Source organism: Schistocerca gregaria, chromosome 5 (assembly GCF_023897955.1).
Source record: "Schistocerca gregaria isolate iqSchGreg1 chromosome 5, iqSchGreg1.2, whole genome shotgun sequence".
Taxonomy (NCBI): Eukaryota; Metazoa; Arthropoda; class Insecta; order Orthoptera; family Acrididae; genus Schistocerca; species Schistocerca gregaria.
The window spans coordinates 495,467,729-495,491,231 of NC_064924.1; the positions used below are offsets into that span (position 1 = coordinate 495,467,729).

Below are 23,503 nucleotides of genomic sequence, written 5' to 3' on the forward strand. Positions count from 1 at the left end.
CGAAGAGACCTTGCGTACCGCATTATTCATGATTGAATTTCAGTGTAGTCGTTCTCGATAATGTGTCTTCTGCGGAGCCGCAGGTTCAACAGTCTGTGCTGATTCTGTGGTGATCAGTGTTCCTCAATACACTTGTACCTCTTGCACCTGTGTTGTACTCTCTTGTCACGTTTACCACAGATAGCATGACTCCAACTGCCACGTTCGGTGATGAGGCGTGGACGTCCAAAACCTTATCGGTTACTTGTGGTTTCACAGACCTTCACTCACTTTCCATAGACGCTCATGACAGTAGTCACGCAGGCAAAAGACCATCTTTGCCGTTTTCGATATGTTCGTTCCCTGTGCCGAAACGAAACAATCTGCCCTCTGTCAAAGTCGCTCGCTTACATCAGCGGAATTCCCTTTTCTCGGCATTTATCGTCGCTGGAATGATTCGCTATTCACCGCTTCTTCTCTCATATACTTTTCCTTGTGGCGTCACATATCTGATTATCCGCCAGCTGGCATTCAGTCTCGTAGATATTCTCAATGGAAAAAGTAAGAAGTCAAAAGAAATGCAGTTTCTTTGCAACGAGCCACGGAAGATTGTAGGTTGGTCATACCAAAATACTCTTAAAATATGCCTAAATAATCTGCGAAATTTTGTCGGTGAAGTTCAGGTTCACCCTCCCCAGAGTGTTTATAAAGCCCCGCTATTATTTTAAAAAATCGTAGTATGGAAACTATTAAGAACAGAGCACTGTGGTTTGTTACAAAACGAACTCTCAAAATCTCTTTCTGGTTTGCTAGAATTTTGTCCCAAGTAGAACGATATTGGCGTTCCACCCATGATTGCATCATTGATTCGTGCACGAATTGTAACTGAATCAGTGATCCTCGACGTAACCCAGAAAAATGGTTCAACTTCGGGAAAGCGAGTGGACTATGCGTTGGAACCATCATGATCTATCAGCCTCTCAATAAACGTATCATACAGCACATTTCACACACTCAAGCTCCATTGTAGAGAGTAGGGGCCGGGGGGGGGGGGGGGGAGGGGGGGGGGTGGGAGGTAGGTGTGTACCATCATGCTGGAGCGTATATTGTGTCATCATATGTTAGTGACACAGAGGAACGTCTACTTCGAGGAAAGTCTTTGACACTATCCGTCTCTTCAGTGTTTTTGATGTACCTTACTGAATTTGTTTTAGCCGCTGGGGTTCTTGCATACAGCCGTCGATAATTTCGCAGTACCGTTGCCACAGATTTGGATTCTGCTTACCAACTGTCAGATTGCGCTTTATGCTGGTCTGTTTTATTTTGATCTGCAACGAAGGACAAAATAAAAAAATTCTTCTTGGACTCTTTCATCCTTACCCCATTGCCAGCTGACTACGGGGTCAGCATTTTTAGATGTGTAGAAGTATCGCTGGGAACAGTATATGGCTAAATGTCCTTCCTGCTGCCTGAACGAAGAACTGCTAAACATCTTACACTGTGGCGATAACACATACACAGATGGCGGTAGTATCGTGAACACAAGGTATGAATGGTCAGTGCACTGGCGGAGTTGTCATTTCTACTCAGATACTTATTATGACTGCAATACTTTCTTTGAAAGCGGAATGGTAATTGGAGCTAGATGCATGCGACGTTCCATTTTCGAAATCGATTGGGATTTCAATATTCTGAATTCCACAGGGTCAAGAGTGTACCGAGGACACTCAATTTCAGGCATTACCTCTCGCCACAGACAACACAGTGGTCGACGACCTTCACTTAACGACCGAGAACAGCGGCGTTTGCGTAGATTGTCACTGCTAACAGACAAGCAACACTGAATGACATAACCGCAGAAATCAATATGATACGTATGACAAACGTAGCCGTTATGGCAGTGCGGCAAAATATGGCAACTGCACGACGTAGCCTGCTGCGCCTCCCCCGGGGTCGTGACCGTACCGTTTGGACCCTACACGACTAGGAAACCGTGGCCTGGTCAGATGGGTCCCGATTTCAGCTGGGAAGAGCTGATGGCAGGCTTCGAGTATGGCTCAGATGCCATGATGCCACGTACCTAGATTGTCAACAAGGCACTGTGCAAGTTGGTGTTGCTCCATAATTGTGTGTGCTGTGTGTATGTGGAATGGACTGGCTCCTCTGGTCCAATTGAACTGATCATTGACTGGGAATGGTTATGTTTGTCTTCTTTCTCCGAAACAGTGACGAAATTTTTATAAATGACAATGCGCCATAATAACAAGAGCAGATGATATAGAAATAGATACCCGTTTATCAAAAGCAACCAGGACACTTCTTAGTTTCATCAAAATTCTAAGAAAAAGATCACTTAGCAGTAACTTTAGAATCCGTTTATATCAATCGACCATTATACCTGTGATGTTATATGGATTTGAAACATTAATATTTAGAAAGAAAGATGAAGGAAAACTGTTAATATTCGAAAGAAAAGTATAACGGAAAATTTTTAGATCTGTATACAACGAAAATAACATGTAATAGAGAATAAGAAGAAATGAAGAATTAAGAGGGATGTACAAACACCGTAACATCGTCGAAGTGCTCATGTGGAGAAGCTTGAATTGGGCAGGCCATATAGCAATAATGAAAGATAATAGACTACCTACAATGGCATTCAGCAGAACAATAGATGGAACGAGTGGAAGAGGGAGACCCAGAATCAGATGGCGGGATAACATTCAGGAGGACACAGCGAGGATGAACAGCAACAGCAACTGGACAAACAGCGCATTGGACAGGCAGAAGTGGAGAAGGCTCATAGAAGAGGCGTATGGTCGATAATGCCCTTGCCACCATTTTTTTTTCTTTTTTTTTGTCATCAGTCTATTGACTGGTTTGATGCGGCCCGCCACGAATTCCTTTCCTGTGCTAACCTCTTCATCTCAGAGTAGCACTTGCAACCTACATTCTCAATTATTTGCTGCATGTATTCCAATCTGTCTTCCTCTACAGTTTTTGCCCTCTACAGCTCCCTCTAGTACCATGGAACTCATTCCCTCATGTCTTAGCAGATGTCCTATCATCCTGTCCCTTCTCCTTATCAGTGTTTTCCACATATTCCTTTCCTCTCCGATTCTGCGTAGAACCTCCTCATTCCTTATCTTATCAGACCACCTAATTTTTAACATTCGTCTATAGCACCACATCTCAAATGCTTCGATTCTGTTCCGGTTTTCCCACAGTCCATGTTTCACTACCATACAATGCTGACTCCAGACGTACATCCTCAGAAATTTCTTGCTCAAATTAAGGCCGGTATTTGATATTAGTAGACTTCTCTTGACCAGAAACGCCTTACTTGCTATAGCGAGTCTGCTTTTGATGTCCTCCTTGCTCCGTCCGTCATTGGTTATTTTACTGCCTAGGTAGCAGAATTCCTTAACTTCATTGACTTCGTGACCATCAATCCTGATGTTATGTTTCTCGCTGTTCTCATTTCTACTACTTCTCATTACCTTCGTCTTTCTTCGATTTACTCTCAAACCATACTGTGTACTCATTAGACTGTTCATTCCGTTCAGCAGATCATTTAATTCTTCTTCACTTTCACTCAGGACAGCAATGTCGGTTCTAGGCGCGCAGTCCGGAACCGTGCGACTGCTACGGTCGCAGGTTCGAATCCTGTCTCGGGCATGGATGTTTGTGATGTCCTTAGGTTAGTTAGGTTTAAGTAGTTCTAAGTTCTAGGGGACTGATGACCACTGCAGTTGAGTCCCATAGTACTCAGAGCCATTTGATAGCAATGTCATCAGCGAATCGTATCATTGATACCCTTTCACCTTGAATTTTAATTCCACTTCTGAACCTTTCTTTTATTTCCATCATTCCTTCCTCGATGTACAGATTGAAGAGTAGGGGCGAAAGGCTACAGCCTTGTCTTACAACCTTCTTAATACGAGCACTTCGTTCTTGATCGTCCACTCTTATTATTCCCTCTTGGTTGTTGTACATGTTGTATATGACCCGTCTCTACCTGTAACTTACCCCTACTTTTTTCAGAATTTCGAACAGCTTGCACCAATTTATATTGTCGAACGCTTTTTCCAGGTCGACAGACCCTATGAACGTGTCTTGATTTTTCTTGAGCCTTGCTTCCATTATTAGCCGTAACGTCAGAATTGCCTCTCTCGTCCCTTTACTTTTCCTAAAGCCACCTAGTGCGTTCTCAATTTTCTTTTCCATTCTTCTGTATATTATTCTTGTAAGCAGCTTCGATGCATGAGTTGTTAAGCTGATTGTGCGATAATTTTCGCACTTGTCCGCTCTTGCCGTCTTCGGAATTGTGTGGATGATGCTTTTTCCGAAAGTCAGATAGTATGTCGCCAGACACATATATTCTACACACCAACGTGAATAGTCGTTTTGTTGTCACTTCCCCTAATGATTTTAGAAATTCTGATGGAATGTTATCCATCCCTTCTGCCTTATTTGACCATAAGTCCTCCAAAGCTCTTTTAAATTCCGATTCTAATACTGGATCCCCTATCTCTTCTAAATCGACCCCTGTTTCTTCTTCTATCACATCAGACAAATCTTCACCCTCATAGAGGCTTTCGATGTATTCTTTCCACCTATGTGCTCTCTCCTCTGCATTTAACAGTGGAATCCCCGTTGCACTCTTAATGTTACCACCGTTCCTTTTAATGTCACCTAAGGTTGTTTTGACTTTCCTGTATGTTGAGTCTGTCCTTCCGACAATCATATCTTTTTCGATGTCTTCACATTTTTCCTGCAGCCATTTCGTCTTAGCTTCCTTGCACTTCCTATTTATTTCACTCCTCAGCGACTTCTGTATTCGTGATTTTCCCGGAACATGTTTGTCCTTCCTCCTTTCATAAATCAACTGAAGTATTTCTTCTGTTACCCACGGTTTCTTCGCAGCTACCTTCTTTGTACCTATGTTGTCCTTCCCAACTTCTGTGATGACCTTTTTTAGAGATGTCCATTCCTCTTCAACTGTAATACCTACTGCGCTATTCCTTATTGCTGTATCTATAGCGTCAGAGAACTTCAAACGTATCTCGTCATTCCTTAGTACTTCCGTATCCCACTTCTTAGCGTATTGATTCTTCCTGACTAATGTCTTGAACTTCAGCCTACTCTTCATCACTACTATATTGTGATCTGAGTCTATGTCTGAGTCTATGTCTGCTCCTGGGTACGCCTTACAATCCAGTATCTGATTACGGAATCTCTGTCTAACCATGATGTAATCTAATTGAAATCTTCCCGTACCTCCCGGTCTTTTCCAAGTATACCTCCTCCTCTTGTGATTCTTGCACATGTAAAGTAAAGTAAATGCGCCATGTCACTGACCCTCACCTGTTCACGACTGATATGAAGAAGATTATGAAGCGACTGATCTGCCTATGCTGATCACCTGACACGAATCCCATCGAATATTTATGGGACATAATTGAGAGGTCACTTCATGCACAAAATCCTGGTTGTTGAGTTCATACTGGGTCGAGCTGCCGAACAACGCCGAGTAAACGTCTGGGCTCAATATAAAACTCGTATTTGTGAATAAAGGGGCATCATTACGTGAGTGTTTATATATCTACATCTACATCTACATATAACCTCCGCAATCCACCATACGGTGTGTGGCGGAAGGTACCTCGTACCACAACTAGCATCTTCTCTCCCTGTTCCACTCTCAAACAGAACGAGGGAAAAATGACTGCCTATATGCCTCTGTACGAGCCCTAATCTCTCTTATCTTTTCTCTGTGGTCTTTCCACGAAATGTAAGTTGGCAGCAGTGAAATTGTACTGCAGTTAGCCTCAAATGCTGGTTCTCTAAATTTCCTCAGTAGCGATTCACGAAAAGAACGCCTCCTTTCCTCTAGAGACTCCCACCCGAGTTCCTGAAGCATTTGCGTAACACTCGCGTGATGATCAAACCTACCAGTAACAAATCTAGCAGCCCGCCTCTGAATGGCTTCAATGTCCTCCCTCAATCCGACCTGATAGGGATCCCAAACGCTCGATCAGTACTCAGGAATAGGTCGCATTAGTTTTTTTATAAGCGGTCTCCTTTACAGATGAACCACATCTACCCAAAATTCTACCAATGAACCGAAGACGACTATCCGCCTTCCCCACAACTGCCATTACATGCTTGTCCCACTTCATATCGCTCTGCAATGTTACGCCCAAATATTAAATGGACGTGACTGTGTCAAGCGCTGCACTACTAATGGAATATTCAAATATTACAGGATTTTTTTCCTATTCATCTACATTAATTTACATTTATCTATATTTAGAGTTAGCTGCCATTCTTTGCACCAATCACAAATCCTGTCCAAGTCATCTTGTATCCTTCTACAGTCACTCAACGACGACACCTTCCCGTACACCACAGCATCATCAGCAAACAGCCGCACATTGCTATCCCCCTATACAGAAGATCATTTACGAAGATAGAAAACAACAGCGGACTTATCACACTTCCCTGAGGCACTCCAGATGTACCCCACCTCCGATGAACACTCACCATCGAGAAAAACGTATATACGTATACAGGGTGTTACAGAAAGGTACGGCCAAACTTTCAGGAAACATTCCTCACACACAAATAAAGAAAATACGTTATGTGGATATGTGTCCGGAAACGCTTACTTTTCATGTTAGAGTTTATTTTATTACTTGTCTTCAAATCACATTAATCATGGAATGGAAACACACAGCAACAGAACGTACCAGCCTGACTTCAAACACTTTGTTGCAGTAAATGTTCAAAATGTCCTCCGTTACCGAGGATACAAGCATCAACCCTCCGTCGCATGGAATCCCTGATGCGCTGATGCAGCCCTGGAGAATGGCGTATTGTATTACAGCCGTCCACAATACGAGCACTAAGAGTCTCTACATTTGGTACCGGGGTTGCGTAGACAAGAGCTTTCAAATGCCCCCATAAATGAAAGTCAAGAAGTTTCAGGAGAGCGTGGAGGCATTGGAATTGGTACGCCTCTACCAATCCATCGGTCACCGAACCTGTTGTTGAGAAGCGTACGAACACTTCGAGCTAAATGTGCAGGAGCTCCATCGTGCATGATCCACATGTTGTGTCGTACTTGCAAAGGCACATGTTCTAGCAGCACAGGTATAGTATCCCACATGAAATCATGATAACGTGCTCCATTGAGCGTAGGTGGAAGAACATGGGGCCCAATCAAGACATCACCAACAATGCCTGCCAAAACGTTCACAGAAAATCTGTGTTGATGACGTGAGTGTACAACTGCGTGCGGATTTTCGTCAGGGCACACATGTTGATTGTGAAAATTTACAATTTGATGACGTTGGAATGAAGCCTCATCCGTAAAGAGAACATTTGCACTGAAATGAGGATTGAAACATTGTTGGATGAACCATTCGCAGAAGTGTACCCGTGGAGGCCAATCAGCTGCTGATAGTGCCTGCACACGCTGTACATGGCACGGAAACAACTGGTTCTCCCGTAGCACTCTCCATACAGTGACGTGGTCAACGTTACCTTGTACAGCAGCAACTTCTCTGACGCTGACATTAGTGTTATCGTCAACTGCACGAAGAATTGCCTCGTCCGTTACAGGTGTCCTCGTCGTTATAGGTCTTCCCCAGTCGCAAGTCATAGGCTGGAATGTTCCGTGCTCCTTAAGACGCCGATCAATTGCTTCGAACGTCTTCCTTTCGGGACACCTTCGTTCTGGAAATCTGTCTCGATACGAACGTACCGCGCCACGGCTATTGTCCCGTGCTAATCCATACATGAAATGGGCATCTGCCAACTCCGCGTTTGTAAACATTGCACTGACTGTTCGTGATGAACACTAACCTGTTGATGCTACGTACTGATGTGCTTGATGCTAGTACTGTAGAGCAATGAGTCGCGTATCAACACATGCACCGAAGTCAACATTACCTTCCTTCAATTGGGCCAACTGGCGGTGAATCGAGGAAGTGCAGTACATACTGACGAAACTAGAATGATCTCTATCATGGAAATTAAGCTTTTCCGGACACATGTCCACATAACATCTTTTCTTTATCTGTGTGTGAGGAATGTTTCCTGAAAGTTTGGCCGTACCTTTTTGTAACACCCTGTATGCGTATAGAGAGGATTTTTAGCCGAGCGCAGCCAGGAAGAGTGATGATGGTTGGTCTCGAGTCCAAACGGTACTCGCAAACGGAGACTCCGGGGAGCAGTGACCGGTGGGTGACAGCAAGGCGGTGGTAGCCACGGCCGCGGTGGACCGCGTGACGTCACGCTCTCGGCTGCGGCTGTGCTGCGGGTTGCGGGATGCGCGCGCCTGCTGCCAGCAGAGGGAAGCCCCCGGCGGCGCCAGTCCGCCACGGACGTGCACCGGGCGCGGTCGTTCGCTGCGCAGAGACCAGACCGCTCGCACCTGCCACCCGGACGCCTCGCGCTGCTCGCTGCACGCTTCCGCTGGCCATGTGACTGCTTGGCTCGGCGCCTCCCACAGGTAAGGCGCCTCCCATTGTCCTCCTCTGCGTCCACCCTTCAAGCGACGCCACCACTTTCGCTGATGGACTCTCTCCAATACGTCATCGGCGTGACTGACAACCAGTGGTATCGGTTGATATTTTACCGGTCTAGGGTTGGTGCCTGCTCTGCTGCTTTTCCGAAGAATGAGATCTACGTACGTGGTGCTGTCGCTTGGAATTTGGTGTGTAACGACCTGTCTGCGTGGATGTTAGAGCCAAGCCCAGCCCAGCCCAGTTGGATGTGAAAGTGGCAAAGCATCTTACTTTTAAAAGTAATATCGCGGATTCACATGAAAAGGAGAGCCGCTTGCTTTTGTAGATGGCTCATCAGCTTACCGTGCAGAAGGATGGCACGTGACCTCGTTCTCCGCTTTTTAGTAGGTATACTCTCGGCTACCGTATGACAGACCCTCTTCCTCGGTCCCCCTGAAATCTTGATTGTGGTGACGGGCTGATTAGCGTTGTCCGACGTTTAGGTTACGGTGGAAGGTGACAATTTGATTAAGAGCTGGCGAAACCAATGAATGTGAATGTTCAAGGGGGTAGGACGTCAAACGGGCCGACTTGGAGCAGGAGAGTCACCACAGGACATTTCAATTTCTACTGTGTATAATTTTACAAAAAAATTCATAAAACTTTGTCACCATGCCCAGGAAGGATTGAGGACCCACACTCATCGCAGTGGAAGTTCAAAACGTAGCAAACTACCTTTTTTTACATGTGAAATTTCATCATTTTTTTCACTTATTACTGACTCCATTTGTTGGTATAGGTACACTTTTCTTCCTAAGTAAGAGAGATTCTTCGATGAATTTTTCATAGCATACAAACAGTAGTTACAGGTGTATGAAACTCTACAATTCTCAGAATCTATTAAACAACTGTGGAAAAAATTGAGATAATTAACTATAAAACTTGAGTTTTTTTCTAAAAATGAAGTTTAAAATGTAACAGTTCATTCATTTTTTCATAAATTAAATAACGTCTAGAGTTTCATACACCTATAACTATGGTTTGTATGCTGTGCAAAAGTCATCGAAGAATCTCTCTTACTTAGGAAGAAAAGTGTACCTATAGCAACAAATGTAGCCAGTAGTAAGTGAAAAAATGATGAAATTTCACATGTAAAAAAATGTGTTTTGTTACGTTTTTGAGCTTCCACTGCTATAAGTATGATTCTTGAATCCTTCCTGGTCATGCTCTTAAAGTTTTATTAATTTATTTCTAAAAGTATAGGCATTGGAAATTAAAATGTCCTGTGGTGCCTCTCCTGCTCCAAGTCGGCCCGTTTGACGTCCTACCCCCCTTAAGTTAAGATTGTGATAACAGATTCATCTGCGCCTGAGCGTCATGTCTATACCCGCACGACGGATTTAACATACTATTCGTCATAAAACCTAAAACAGCTACGTAAATTAAGAAAATGTGTATTTTAAAATTCCCCGACAAGTATTTTGCTCATGTATCGTACACGAACAAAGAAGAACGCAAGTGGACGGCACTACGTAACTTTTTACCCCGTCTCGCCGTTCGACTGCGGTGATCTGGAGAATACACGAAAAACCCAAGTCGATTTGGCTGGAATGAGGCACGATGTCGTAGGTCCTCACGCCAACCCCTGCCCCTTATCCACAGAGGACTTCTAACGAAATTTTTAGTCAGTTTGATAAACGTTGCAGAAACTAGTACATTCGCTAAGGTAATTAACAAAAATTTGGCACACATTCTTATTTCTAGGAAGCGGATCCTCCTACGCCATATCAGATTTTTTGCATCGTACATTAAAAGCATAGCTGCGAGCCAGGGCTTTTGATTGTCTGCACTGTATCCTGTCCAGTGGAAAGAACTTGTGGCAAGAGGTACCAGGACACTCGTGAAGAAACATTATGGAATAACGACTCGCTGCCTGCGATTATGAAAGGAGGCTCGTGTGTGTGACAAACAGGAGCAGATTCGGACATTTTGGACATTGAATTCGTCTTAGTCGCCCATGAACTACATAGTGTGTATAGATTAGTGACGCCTATGTATGTTGTTACTACAACTTGCTGAGATATGATTTTGGTAATGACTCTGCGTCTGTCCTCTGCATGCTGTTAGAGGACGTGTGACGGGATGTACACCGTATACCAGCACGATTGAGTGCCCGTTCCATTCATATGTAAACGTAAATAGTATTAGATTTATTATAGTAGTCATCCTGGGGAACAAATATGTGTGGTAGTAATATATTTCACCTCTCGTACTCAAACTAGAACCACTGAACTTTTCAGATTGAGATTTAGTTCGATATATTATGTATTTACTGTAGCGCCTTCACCAGAACATTCTTCAGCCTTTCTGCAATGTTTCCGTGCTGACTAATAAACGTGTAACGAAGGGCGCAGCTCTTCTCTGAATCACATGTCACAGGAACCTAAATACAGATATTTTCCACAAGCAGTACCTGTTCGGATGTAATACATTATTCTACCTTCAGATTTTATTACGTGGTTGAACTTCTTTGGCAAAAGTATAGTTTAGATTTACATCAGGCAACAAACATGACACTTCCCCCAGTCTCCGTTGCATTTTCTCTTCCACTTGCTTTCACTTCTCTTCATTGACTTTGCTGTACTTATTGTTTCAACTTCTCAGGTGTCTCGTTAATTTGTAGCTGTAAACCATTTTCGTTCTAACTAATAGAGATATACGGCTGTAGGTTCGAATCCTGCCTCGGGCATGGATGTGTGTGATATCCTTAGGTTAGTTAGGTTTAAGTAGTTCTAAGTTCTAGGGGACTTATGACTTCAGATATTAAGTCCCATAGTGCTTAGAGCCATTTGAACTATTTGAATAACGATATAGAGGTAAAAAAAAATATGCACGTGAGAAACGTTCAAAGGCTTATACTTCAATTTCTAACTTTGAATCTCAACTGTTTTCTTAGATCAGCCAAGGGCAGTTCCCCATAGTCCCAGACGAATAGGATAAGTACACCCTGCCGTTGAATTTCAGAATATATAATCTAACAACAAATAATTTTTTTTCGAAAGTAATGTTCACCAACGCTAAAATGGATGTCTCAAAGAAGCTGATATCGGATTTTGTCATTAAAATAAATTTAGAAAATCCATCTTCCTAATTTATGGTAATTTATTTCTAACGTTTTTTTGCATATTACACCAACGCTATAATTTTGTATGTAAGTGTTGTTCACTATGTCAACACAACATTCGCACTGATAGGATAGACAAATTTTGCAGATAGAGTAAAAGGCTTTGGGATATAAAGTCGTTAACTTTCAAGTTTTTTACGTTTCATCTCAGCTGAACAGGAAGCAAATCGGTGCGGCGGCGTCACATGATTGTGTGAGGTGCTGTTAGCCGCCTCTGAGGTTATTGACACCCCTCAAACGGAGCTTCGTCTTCCCTTGCACTGCCTTCAGTTCTCCTCCGATCGAATCGTATTCATTTGAAACTTAATGATTTCTCTCAGCACGTAAACCAGAATTAGAGCAAGATAAGGAAAAATTATCTCTAATAATTTGACTGAGGTAAGGAAACTAGTGGTACGTAAATAGCATAGTCAGAAGCAGAATAAGTTAAGAAGACTTAATTCTGCAGGGAGGAGATATAAAAATGAAAGGATGTCGCAACTGCGTTCAGAGTGCAGAACGGAGCGAACGTATACAGTCGGTGACCATCGGCGAGGATATATTCTGAAGTGTGAGAGTAAATGATATAGTACTGTTAAATACACGTTAGGATACAGTATTACCTGTGACGGCATTGTTGGTGGATTATTTGATGATGTTTGCGGAAATATCAAAGCTGCCGTAATACTCAGTATGACCACAGGTCATGCGTTCAATTTTTACGTATTACTGATGTACAGAACATATCAGAGAACAGTCCTGAAATCAATCTCAGTCTATTTAATTGTCAACAGATCCCCTTCGCAGGGTAGTTCACTGAATTTCATATTCATTTCATCCATTATTCGTCGTTTCGTTTACGGCAGCTGTTCGGTAAAGCATTAACTTCGCCTCTGGGCTGTGTGGCGATTTTAAATGCACTATTACGTATGTTATCTATGGATACATGACAAGGTAATGTGGAGTCTAAGTTGGTTTCGAAACTGCTATGCTGCATCCACCAAATAGTTTAAGCAGAAAATAAAGCGATCAGTACTTGTACACTTTAAATTCTGAAAATAATATTTAGCATACACGCAAAAAGGAATATGTATTTTGAAATAATTTTATGTATACTTAGAGTGCCTCAGAAATAGTTTTACTTACTTTGGAGACGGTTTATCCTACAAGGACAAGGAGCCAGTTGCAATAATAACTGTGTGGACGATGTGGCCTATTCCACACCTTATTTTAGATCTATGTGACTAGGCTGTGCTGATTATATTTACATGTTTTGACGATGCCATTATGGCCTTATCACATGGTGTAGAAAAGATCTGAGGATGGTCATTACGGACTGAAACCGATCATCATCAAAAGAATTGATATTGTGATCAAACACGTGAATAAAAAACATTTTAAGGACAAAGAAAATACAAAAAATGAGGAAAATCTTTCGTTTTGTAATTATTAATGGAAGATTGTTGCAGTGTGGAGTGTGGCGGGTTCAGATGACAGACATATGTTCTATCAGGAGGTGTTATATGTGTTTCATACAAGGACTTTATTCAGAACATTCATCCAGACGTGTTACACTATTTCTCTCTACAAATGATACGATGTTTGTTGTTTATGAATTATGGGATATGACTACACTCTGAGGCTTTACCGACGTAACAGCTACTTGAAACGTCTGTGCAGTATTTCTACGAGGCAGCAGCACATCAACTTCAGGTGCGACTGACGATTATGAGCAGCTGCTTTCCGAGAAATTTTGTGTGACCTCCACGGCGGTGTCCTACGCAACGCTCGAGAACGTTTCAAGAAGTTTCAGATGGTTCGAAATGCTTTCGAAATCTACGATGACGCAGGTCAGTGGCTTGGCATTCATGTGTACTCGTCGTCAGTAGGTTGAAATATTGTCTGTTAAGGAAGCTAAAATCATTAGTTTCTGCAGCGTACACTCCTAACACAACGATGCTTCATTACGTTGCTACAGAAATCTCTGTAGCCATTCGATAGCCTCTGCTTGTGTTTGAAATTCCATGAAGTAACGACTCTGTGCGAACCGAGATGCAGTTCTTTCCAATGTATTTCAGTGTCCACAAGAGCACATTTCTTTCGTTTATGTAGCAAATTTACGAAGTTTCTGACGTGCGTCCTGTAGTAGTAATGGAAGAAATGAGTTAGGGATTTCTGCCAAAGAAAGCTGTATGTTTTTCAGTTCTCTGTACATTCAGTGGAGTATTAGCAAAGTATTTTACCTATACCTGTGCTACTAGTATTGACATTGTCACTTTCTGATCGTTAGTGACTAAACAGTTTCTGTAATAGACATTGGAAGATCTGTTAAATGTTGAAAAATGAACAGGAAGTTTTGAGAATCTTTGTGAGACCTTGAAAGCCTTGTTGTTTCTTGGAAAGAGTACCGAAATTTTAATTCCAAAAGGGGAGGGGGCAAGGGGTTGCTGTTATTACTGTAAAGCGCAAATATTGACGTAATGTAGGTTGCTATTCGAGCACTGAAAGCTTATACCTGGGATTAGCGTCGGACTGTGGAGTTCCGCAGCGCCGCGGCCCCCGTAGCTTCTGAGGGGGAAGGCTTCGATGTCGCCACGTCTGCAGAGGAGCCGGTACGGCGTACGGTGGTCGCCGCCGCAGGGTGCGAACGGAAACAAGTGACGGTCACTGACCTCGCCTCGTGGCGACAGCTGTTGCTAATCGGAACGCACTTCTCTCTGGCGTGTGCGCTTTCGGATTTATTGCAGCCACCTCCGTCTCCTTGCAGTTTCTGACCGTACTGTTGTGGTGGCGTCCTAGTGTTTTTGTGAATCACTTTCAATATTTTTGAAACTAATACAACTGCGAAGCCTTTTGTAACGGATTTGTTACATAAATTGTTTTGGATACACTTGTCGCCTTTGCCTTTGAGTAAATAAGATAAAACTGTGACTCGAATAATTTTTGTGACGTCATCTATGTTTAACTAATGAATCGTCTTATGCTCCTATAATTTCTGGAAACTCGAGTGAAGTGACGCTGTTCCGGTTTCCACTAATAATCAAGATCTAGTTATTATTGATGGAAAAAACTTAATAGTCCACCCTAATGGATATTTTATTTAATAATGACGCTTAAAATATCAATATTGTTGATAATACTGCCCGAACAATAAAGTAGCTTAATTGATGAGCCCTTTGTTTGCTAATAGGGGAATAAACGAAAGAGCATCTTGTATTCTATTAAAACTCCAAATCAGAAGACTGGTGATAGGTTAGATGTAAACCACCACCTCTGCTGCTGTTAAGCAACGCTTTAATTTCCACTGCCGGATATGGTCATTGACCGTCCTCTGGTGATTAGCGCAGTATCTTGCGCAGTGCTTCGGCGTACATGAAAACTCTATCAGTATCCTGATGTTTTCATGTGTATCAAGGATTTCCCCAAGGTCCTACACACCTGCCACCAGCACGCCTTCAGCGACCATAGCCGAAGTCAAAATTAAAGCTTAAAATGTTAATATCTGAGGCAGCATAATTCATCATACATAAAAATATACATGCATAATTATTGTGAATTGCAAGTTTTGCAGAGTATGTCACTAGAAATACGTGGTTCTATACCTGTACAAATCCATTAATTTAGTTATCTTCCTATCTTCTTTCATATTATATTAAGGTGTATGTTGCGCCATCCATAAACATATATAGTGTTCCTTCTTAAGTGTCTTTCTTTTCTTAAAGAGTCTTGACGAGAGAAGAAACTTGCTGTCTCAAAGGAATTGAAAGGTGCATGGATAATGGAAGTATTTGCTTCGGTGTAAGCGCTGTCTGTTACTGAATAAGGTTTCTGCGTTCGTGTAAATATGTTCGTACTGTATGCTTTTCATTTTTAATTTTATACTTTGTTTTTCACTAAGTTGTATCGGGACAGAATTATGTTTAGGAACTGTGACGGGGAACACCAAATACCACATGAAATAGAGTATATCTGCATATAGATAATGAGCTTTGAAAGATCAGAAAAATTTGTCAATGTATTGGAAATTTATTCCGTTAACGTCTGGTAAACAAGAGAACACTGCACGATGAATATTCATTTTTTCTAAGCTACATTTTGTACAGTAATTGCCTGTGCAGCTGATCCGTGTATTCCTCAAGTAAGGTAAGGTCATGGGTCAGTGTCTCAAATGTCGAACACGTACGTTTCTGAACTTGCCAGTCCAGTATCTGCCCACTACAGTAATAAACTTAATTGCAGGAGCTGGCCAGGTATAAGTGTGAAACGAACTGTAATGACGCTTTCTAAAACAAAACAATTTAATTTAAAATTTTTGTTCAAGGCCTTCCAGTTACACAACACTATAGTTAAACTGTCTCTTTTTCTCTGGAAATCGATGGAAATTGACAAGAAAGTCTGTTCCTCCCATCATAGGAAATAAGCAGAAAAGTGATAGAGTTTAGCCACAACGTGATATTCGTACATTTCTTCCATCACTGAATAAAAAACATCCTGCTGACGACAAACAAAAAATTTAAAATCACAACGACTATTGTGCTCTCAGCTGAATGTAAATCATAATGTCAGAATATTTTACACCTCAAGAGGGTTATCTCGTGGTGATATCTAAGCCTCTTAATAACGTTAGTGACAGTGACTGTCAACACATGGAAATACCATTAGTTGTCGTAGCAGTAATGTAGTCGACAATTCCGGCGAAAATAACTCCAATTCTTCTTGCTATACGACGTAACTGATACAGCCCAGAGTACACAATGACTTGTTATTCGCGGGACGGTCTCGGCTGTACTTTTCTGTGGGAGACAGCCACCGGACTTCTATTAGGCTTACAGCTCTAAAAAATAAAATTTAAGACATATACAAAGCAGTGCACACGGTCCACATTTTCCACGCAGAGCGTGACTTTTGAAGCATTACGTTTTGTCGCCCGACAAGACGTGAAGTTTGCGTAGAGCCTGTTGATCAGTTAGTAACGTCCACCACAAACTAGGTTAATGAAACATATGTTGGCTCTTACTCAGATACAGTAATGTACTAGAAACGCGTAAGCTGCTTCTCAAAGAAGCCTGTGATTCTGCTCACGTTTTTCTATTTTTAGCTCTTATCTCATCGTATGGAGCCCGCTCTTTTCATCATTTGACAAATTTATTTAATTATCTTTGTGGAATGTTGCTCTTCCTATGGTCATAGTTGGCAGTTACCCTAAGCAGTTTGTGTCCGCATATGTATGCGTACTGAGGAAGTTTTTTCCATGTTTTGTAATATTATTGTGGATCGTATTTTCTGAGTCGGAGATTGGAGACCAGCCCAGCATTTACCAAAACGAGTGCGGAAAGCCACCTAAAACACACACATTGGTCACTGTACCCGGTGTTAATCTGCCGTGCGAATTGTGTCCGGGTTTGTTTGACCTCTGTGTGATACAAGCTAGAGCTTAGTGCGTTAAGCTATACGAGCAGGTCAGAATTGCAGAATAAGCACTCGTATTTGTCCCCACTTGCTGTCCCACTACTCTTCCTCGTCCTTCAAATGTGTCCTTAAGTTCTGACAAGTTTTACTGAAATCGACCATGTCAATAGCACTGGACGAGCAGTGTACCCAACATGTAGTTGCGCTCTAGCAGAAATGTGGATAAAGGTTGAACTACAGACAACACGAACCATACACCTCATTCCTGGTGGAATGATTGGAACTGATCGGCTGTCAGACCCCCTGTGTATAATAAGCGCTGCTCATGCATGGTTGTTTACATCTTTGGGCGGGTTTAGTGACATCTCTGAACAGTCAAAGGGACTGTGTCTGTGATGCAACATGCACAGTCAACGTTAATCTCCAGGAGTTCTGGGAACCAGAGTGATGCAAAACTTTCTTGATGTGTGTATATTAGTTATTTTTCATAAAACAGAACCAAATTATCTCTCAAATTTCGTCGGCATGATAGACTGATAATGAACTGTCGGGTGTTCAGGCGCGTTGTCGTTTCCGTTCTGGGCGCTTTAATATTGACTTCTTAACGTGCAGCTAGTTGTACATTTAAGAGCACTATATTTGTGGACTGCAACCAGACGATTAACTATTGCTGATCTGACGTCACTGTTTACTTTTATAGAATTTGAATTTTGACGTCCACTACGTCCCTTGATGCGTTTCTTCCTAGCTCTGCTGCATGTGATGGCCGGCGAGATCTTAATAAATTTAGTGCTGGACCGGAGGTCTTCTTGAAATCGAAGTCTCATTCCTTCTTCATGAAGTTTTCCCACTTATTACCCTGAATTGATGCGGCAGGGAGACTAAGAATGTTTTGCACATTACGAGTAGATGTTACGTGCTCAGAAACGCACATGGCGTCACCGATTAGAAATCTCAGGGAGAAGTTTTTAAAACAAGAAAGGCTGTGCTCACACAAAATGTTGGTTACGACTGTTGAACAAACCATCTTGAGATGAAAGCATAGTACTCAATGAACTGCCAGTAGCGCAGGATGCATCTTACACTTACAAGGAGTATTTCACATAAGGCTAAGAAATATCACTAGTATGGATTTGAATGTATGAAACGTATTATTATGATTTTACCAAAGTGCCTGTAGGAGCTAGATATCATGGTGATTGGTATGTGGAAATACGACCCAAAATCGTCGTGAACCTTGATTTGAACTGTTATTTACTCAGTATTTTCCGAGTTAGTAATAGCACATACAGATAATAACGATTTCTACCGTGGTTGCGTGGGTTCGGGCACACAGTCACAATTATTAAAAAAGGAAGCGTTGTGAGTTGTACAATCAGTTAAACAGTTCGAGTGCTGATAATTAATGAAGTTTACTAGTAGGGAGCTTACATAAGAAGTATTTTCTGTCATACATAGAGTCCTGTAGGTGAATGATGGCTGTCCATAGGTACCGGCAATAGTCATGATTCCACTATCACGTGACTGGTGAGTTAGACAGTCGACGTAAAAAGGGTTATTTCGCTTGCTACCGTTGCCTAACATGGTTGGAAATGCTGAGCTTCCAGCCGTGGGTGAAGCATTTCACATTATTCCTCCAGTTTTAACTACAACTGTGGGATATTGGGCGTAAAGGATGTAGTGGCTATCAATTTCTATCTGTTGTCGTCGTCATTTTGTGGTGGGCAGGTACTGCAGTAGGACTACCCACCAGGACAGCCGAGAGCGCTAATGCGCTGCTTCCTGGACTCGCGTAGGTGCGCTGGCCCTATATCGAATCCTCCCGGCGTATTAACGACGAGGGCCGTCGTGCCGGCCGGCCTGGATGTGGTTTTTAGGTGCTTTTCCACATCCCGCTAAGTGAATACCGGGCTGGTCCCCACGTTCCGCTTCAGTTACACTACTCGCCGGCATCTGAACACGTTCGCACTATTCCATGAATGACACGAGACGTAGACAGCTGAGGAACACTAATTCTGTCCCAGGGGTACAGGGTGTTGGCAGGAAGGACATCCTGTCACCCCTTCATCCTAACCTTGCCAGATCCGTTCCTAACAATGCCGTCCTGCGTCAGTGAGGGACATGAAAGAAAGAAAGTGAAAGAAAGGTACCACAATAGCACTAGGTGCACAGCAGGACAGGCCGTTTCATTATCTCACGTAGATGGGCCTCCTCCCACAGAGCACGAATCTTTACATTCCTGGCTCTAGCAGTTTTATCATTAAACTGTCAATCGAGTTCTTGAAGCACTCGCAGAGGAGCTGCATCCCAACTGTTCCCTTAATCATTACAGTAGGATACCAAGAAGGATACTTTCTGTACACGTTTCATGGCGCGGCTCTGTACTGTCTGCTGCATCTGTGGGTTCCACTCTGCTGTACTATCCGAACAGCACCACCATATTCCACTACTGGCAACACTGTAGCTTTACACAGAGTGATTCAGCTGCCCTACCGAAAGGTTTTATGCAACCCATCGTGCCCTCAAATCCATATGCGAGATTTTCATTTTCTCTCGCTCGCTACGTGCAAACTGTTAGGCCTACAGAAAAAATGAACAGGATGGTCTTGTCGGAAATTTAATGTAGTTAAATTCTGCTCTGGGCCAACGGCCTTGCCGCAGTGGTAATATCGGTTCCCGCCAGGTCACCGAAGTTAAGCTCTGTCGGGCTTGGCTAGCACTTGGATGGATGACCTTCCAGACTTGGCACACAGGGTGCTCTGAGCCCTTGTAGGCAAACTGAGTAGCTACTTCATTCATAAGTAGGGGCTCCGGTTGCCAAAACTGACAACGGCGGAGAGAGCAGTGTGCTGACCACATGTCCCTTCACATCTGCATCCAGTGACGCCTATACGCTCAGGATAACACGTCCCTCGGTCAGTACCGTTGAATATTCCGAGACCTATTCGAGCGGAGTTTCGTTTTTAGCTTTTTTTAAAGTTTTGCACTGGGATACATTTTCGCTGGAGGCCCGTTTTTCGAGTCATTCAAGAAAATGCGTTTGAATGTCACTTTTGTACTTTCTTTTAGATTAATTCAAAACTACAGCCTCTAGTGAAGACAAACCATAGTACACTAAATTTCCTAGATAAAGGTCCCACTAACTTTATTTGTACGACTGACAGTTTGTGTGGTACGTGCAGGCGTTGCGGGTTGCATATAACTCGATAGGTGCAGTTTAATCACCCTGTGTGCCTTGCGCCTTCGGTGACAAGGAAGGGAAGACATGGTGTTTAAGACGGAGTAAAGGTCCTCGACTTCTAAATGTCTAACTTCTGATCTGGAGGACGTGATGATACCACGTCAGTCTCCTGTCCGACGTGACGCCGAGATGCTTGGCTGTAAGGGACCATACGAAGGGTTCGCCATGCACGTTTCCCGCACTGAACACTGCTAAGTAGAGAGTTAAGAGTATTTGGTGCAGATTAGAACTGTTGATTTCTTTAAATATCGGGTATCTGATCTATCGATACTTAAAAAATATCATTACTGGCCCCTCGATATACTGACAGCAAGTATCGTTATATCAAACGAAAAAATATTGATAAATCGGAGTATAAAATTATCGGCTAAACATTGTAAATATATTGCCAGTTTTAGAGTTGTATTTTTAAGTACTGATTTATTGCTAGGTATTCTGTATATTAACAAGCTAGTAGCCCGGCTTTCCCCCATAGAACAAGAACTGAAAGAAAAACGTGTTAGTTGAAAATTTGTAAGTTAATAATGGGACTTCGTGCAAATGTTAAGCTTATATTACAGTACCTTTTAGTCGACTGTTATGTTGTTCATTAACAGCTGTGTACAGGGTGCATAGCCAGGCACTTTATTCCAGTTAACCTCTCGTACCTTATTTTCTTGTCATTGGCTACATGGTGAGATAAATCTTTTCTCACGGTGACATAAGAAAACATCGTGCTGCATTTAAACGTTGCAGCTTCTGTTGGTGGCGCCGAGAGCCGATTATGTCAGAATTTCTTTCACAAGTCTCCACCCACCGCAAAGACCAATCTCGTCAAGTAGATTTTTCTTCATAATTTTAAGAAACTGTTTTTGAAGACCGCCGACTTGAAGAATTAGCACGCTAGCTCGTTTAAAAATTGTTTCTTAACGCAACTGGTTTTCTATTTCTTCACATCGGAAATCCGGTTATTCCATTCACAACACCAACCGGAAGTCCATTCGGCTTTCTTTTTCTGTGCCACATATACTTTCTTTACACAGTGAAAGAGAAAGACTCGACGTGACGAAACTTCAAAAGGTAGTAAGACTCCTTCACACACTGAAAGTAAAATTATGTTCTACTACAGTTTCAAAAGAAGAGTTTCAAATATTTACCGAAATATGCACTTTCTGTGAAAGCCAAGATCGCTTAATTTTGAAATCTTTATTCCAACTATTAGTTTCGACAGATAGGTGCTGTCATCTTCGCATTGGCGTTACGTTTTGCGTATATGTTCACACACCTGTGCCGTCGACATTTTGAGAGTGAATTGTAGACACATTAAAAATCTCCACGTGGATTATCATTTATAAAACAAAGTGCTACCAGATGGGTTGTCAATTGATGCAGGTCGTCGTCTTGGCCCGTAGTTTCAACCCGTCAGGGAGCAGTCTGTTTTCTAAGTGACAAACCGTGTGGGTTTTTTTCATGTATCTACACTTCGTCTCAAAACGACGACGAAACATGTACTAAATAAATATATATATATAAGGCTCACTGTCCACCTGACCATCTTCTTCTGCGCGTGACCCCTTAGGGAAATCGGCACAAAGGCGCGAGTAATAGGTATAATGGGCAGCGGAACTATGAATATAGTGCGGGACAATAAGTTGAGAATATGGTCTCACGGGAGGCGTGCCAGAGATAAGTACCTGCAGTCGCACAATACTCTGTGTCCTCGGTGGCTCAGATGGATAGAGCGTCTGCCATGTAAGCAGGAGATCCTGGCTTCAAGTCCTGATCGAGGCACACATTTTCAACTGTCCCCGCTGACTTATCTCAACGCCTGTACGCATCTAGGGGTATTCATTTCATTGTAATTAAATGCATACAAAGTGTAACGTCAGTCTGAAACTACCCTGAGTGAACACATGGGGACGTTTGCAAGACAACAACGATCTGCACGAACCTTTCGAAGACGTTTGCAGCAACATGGACTATCAGCTGCGGCTACCCTTTACGCTGCATCACAGACAGGAGCGCCTGCGATGGTGTACTCAACGATGAACCTGGATACACGAATGGCACAACGTCATTTTTTCGGATGAATCGAGGTTCTGATTACAGAATCATGATGGTCGCATCCGTGTTTGGCTCATTGAGGGAACTTTGAACAGGGGATGTTACATTTCAAATGTGTTACGACCCGTGGCTCTATCCTTCAAAAAAAAAAAAAAAAAAAAAAAAAATGGCTCTGAGCACTATGCGACTTAACGTCTGAGGTCATCAGTCGCCTAGAACTTAGAACTAATTAAACCTAACTAACCTAAGGACATCACACACACCCATGCCCGAGGCAGGATTCGAACCTGCGACCGTAGGGGCCGCGCGGTTCCAGACTGTAGCGCCTTTAACCGCTTGACCACCGCGGCCGGCTCTATCCTTCATTCGATCCCGGCGAAACCCTACATTTCATCAGGATAATGAACGACAGCATGTTGCAGGTCCTGTATGGGCCTTTCTCGATACAGAAAATGCTCGACTGCTGCCCAGGTAGCAAATTCTTCAGATCTCTCAGCAATTGAAAACGTCTGGTCAATGGTGGCCCAGCAACTGGCTCGTCACAATACGCCAATCACTACTCTTGATGAACTGTGGTATCGTGTTGAAGCTGCATGGGCAGCTGTACCTATACACGCCATCCAAGCTCTGTTTCACTCAATGCCCATGCGTATCAAGGCCGTTATCAAGGCCAGAGGTGGTTGTTCTGGGTGCTGATTTCTCACGATCTATGCAACCAAACTGCGTGAAAATGTAATCACATGTCAGTTCTAGTATAATATATTTGTCCAGTGAATACCCGTTTATCATCTGCTTTTCTTCTTGGTGTAGCAGTTTTAATGGTCATTAGTGTAGTATCTGGAATAAAGGTCTTAAACATCAAGCGATCTTTGCTTTCACAAAAAGTACAGTAGAGGTCGCCCCAACAACAAGTATAAGTTTTACATTTACTGAAAATTGCGAAAAAATATAATATAAAATAAAATATCAGCATATGTTATTACCATTTTGATATCGACCTATCGAGATGGTATAGGAGAATGTGTGGCTGATATGTATCGATGTTCAATGGGTGGAATATCGATACATCGTTACGCCGGTATTTTATCAACAGCCCTAGTGCAAATACTGCGCACAGTCGCACGGTGAACCAGTTACCTTGCACGCGCGCTACAG

General features: G+C 42.6%; 1 protein-coding gene across 2 annotated transcripts in view; it reads left to right on the plus strand.

The window, feature by feature from the left end:
- Positions 1 to 8,357: 8,357 nt before the first annotated feature.
- The window catches only part of LOC126272687 (uncharacterized), a 661,027-nt gene continuing 645,881 nt past the window's right edge, over positions 8,358 to 23,503 (plus strand). The window contains exon 1 of one of the 2 annotated variants that reach the window (XM_049975704.1): positions 8,358 to 8,497. The gene's annotated coding sequence lies outside the window, so the exon portion shown is untranslated. The remainder of the gene's footprint in view (positions 8,498 to 23,503) is intronic. The other variant, XM_049975705.1, reaches the window with a different exon arrangement.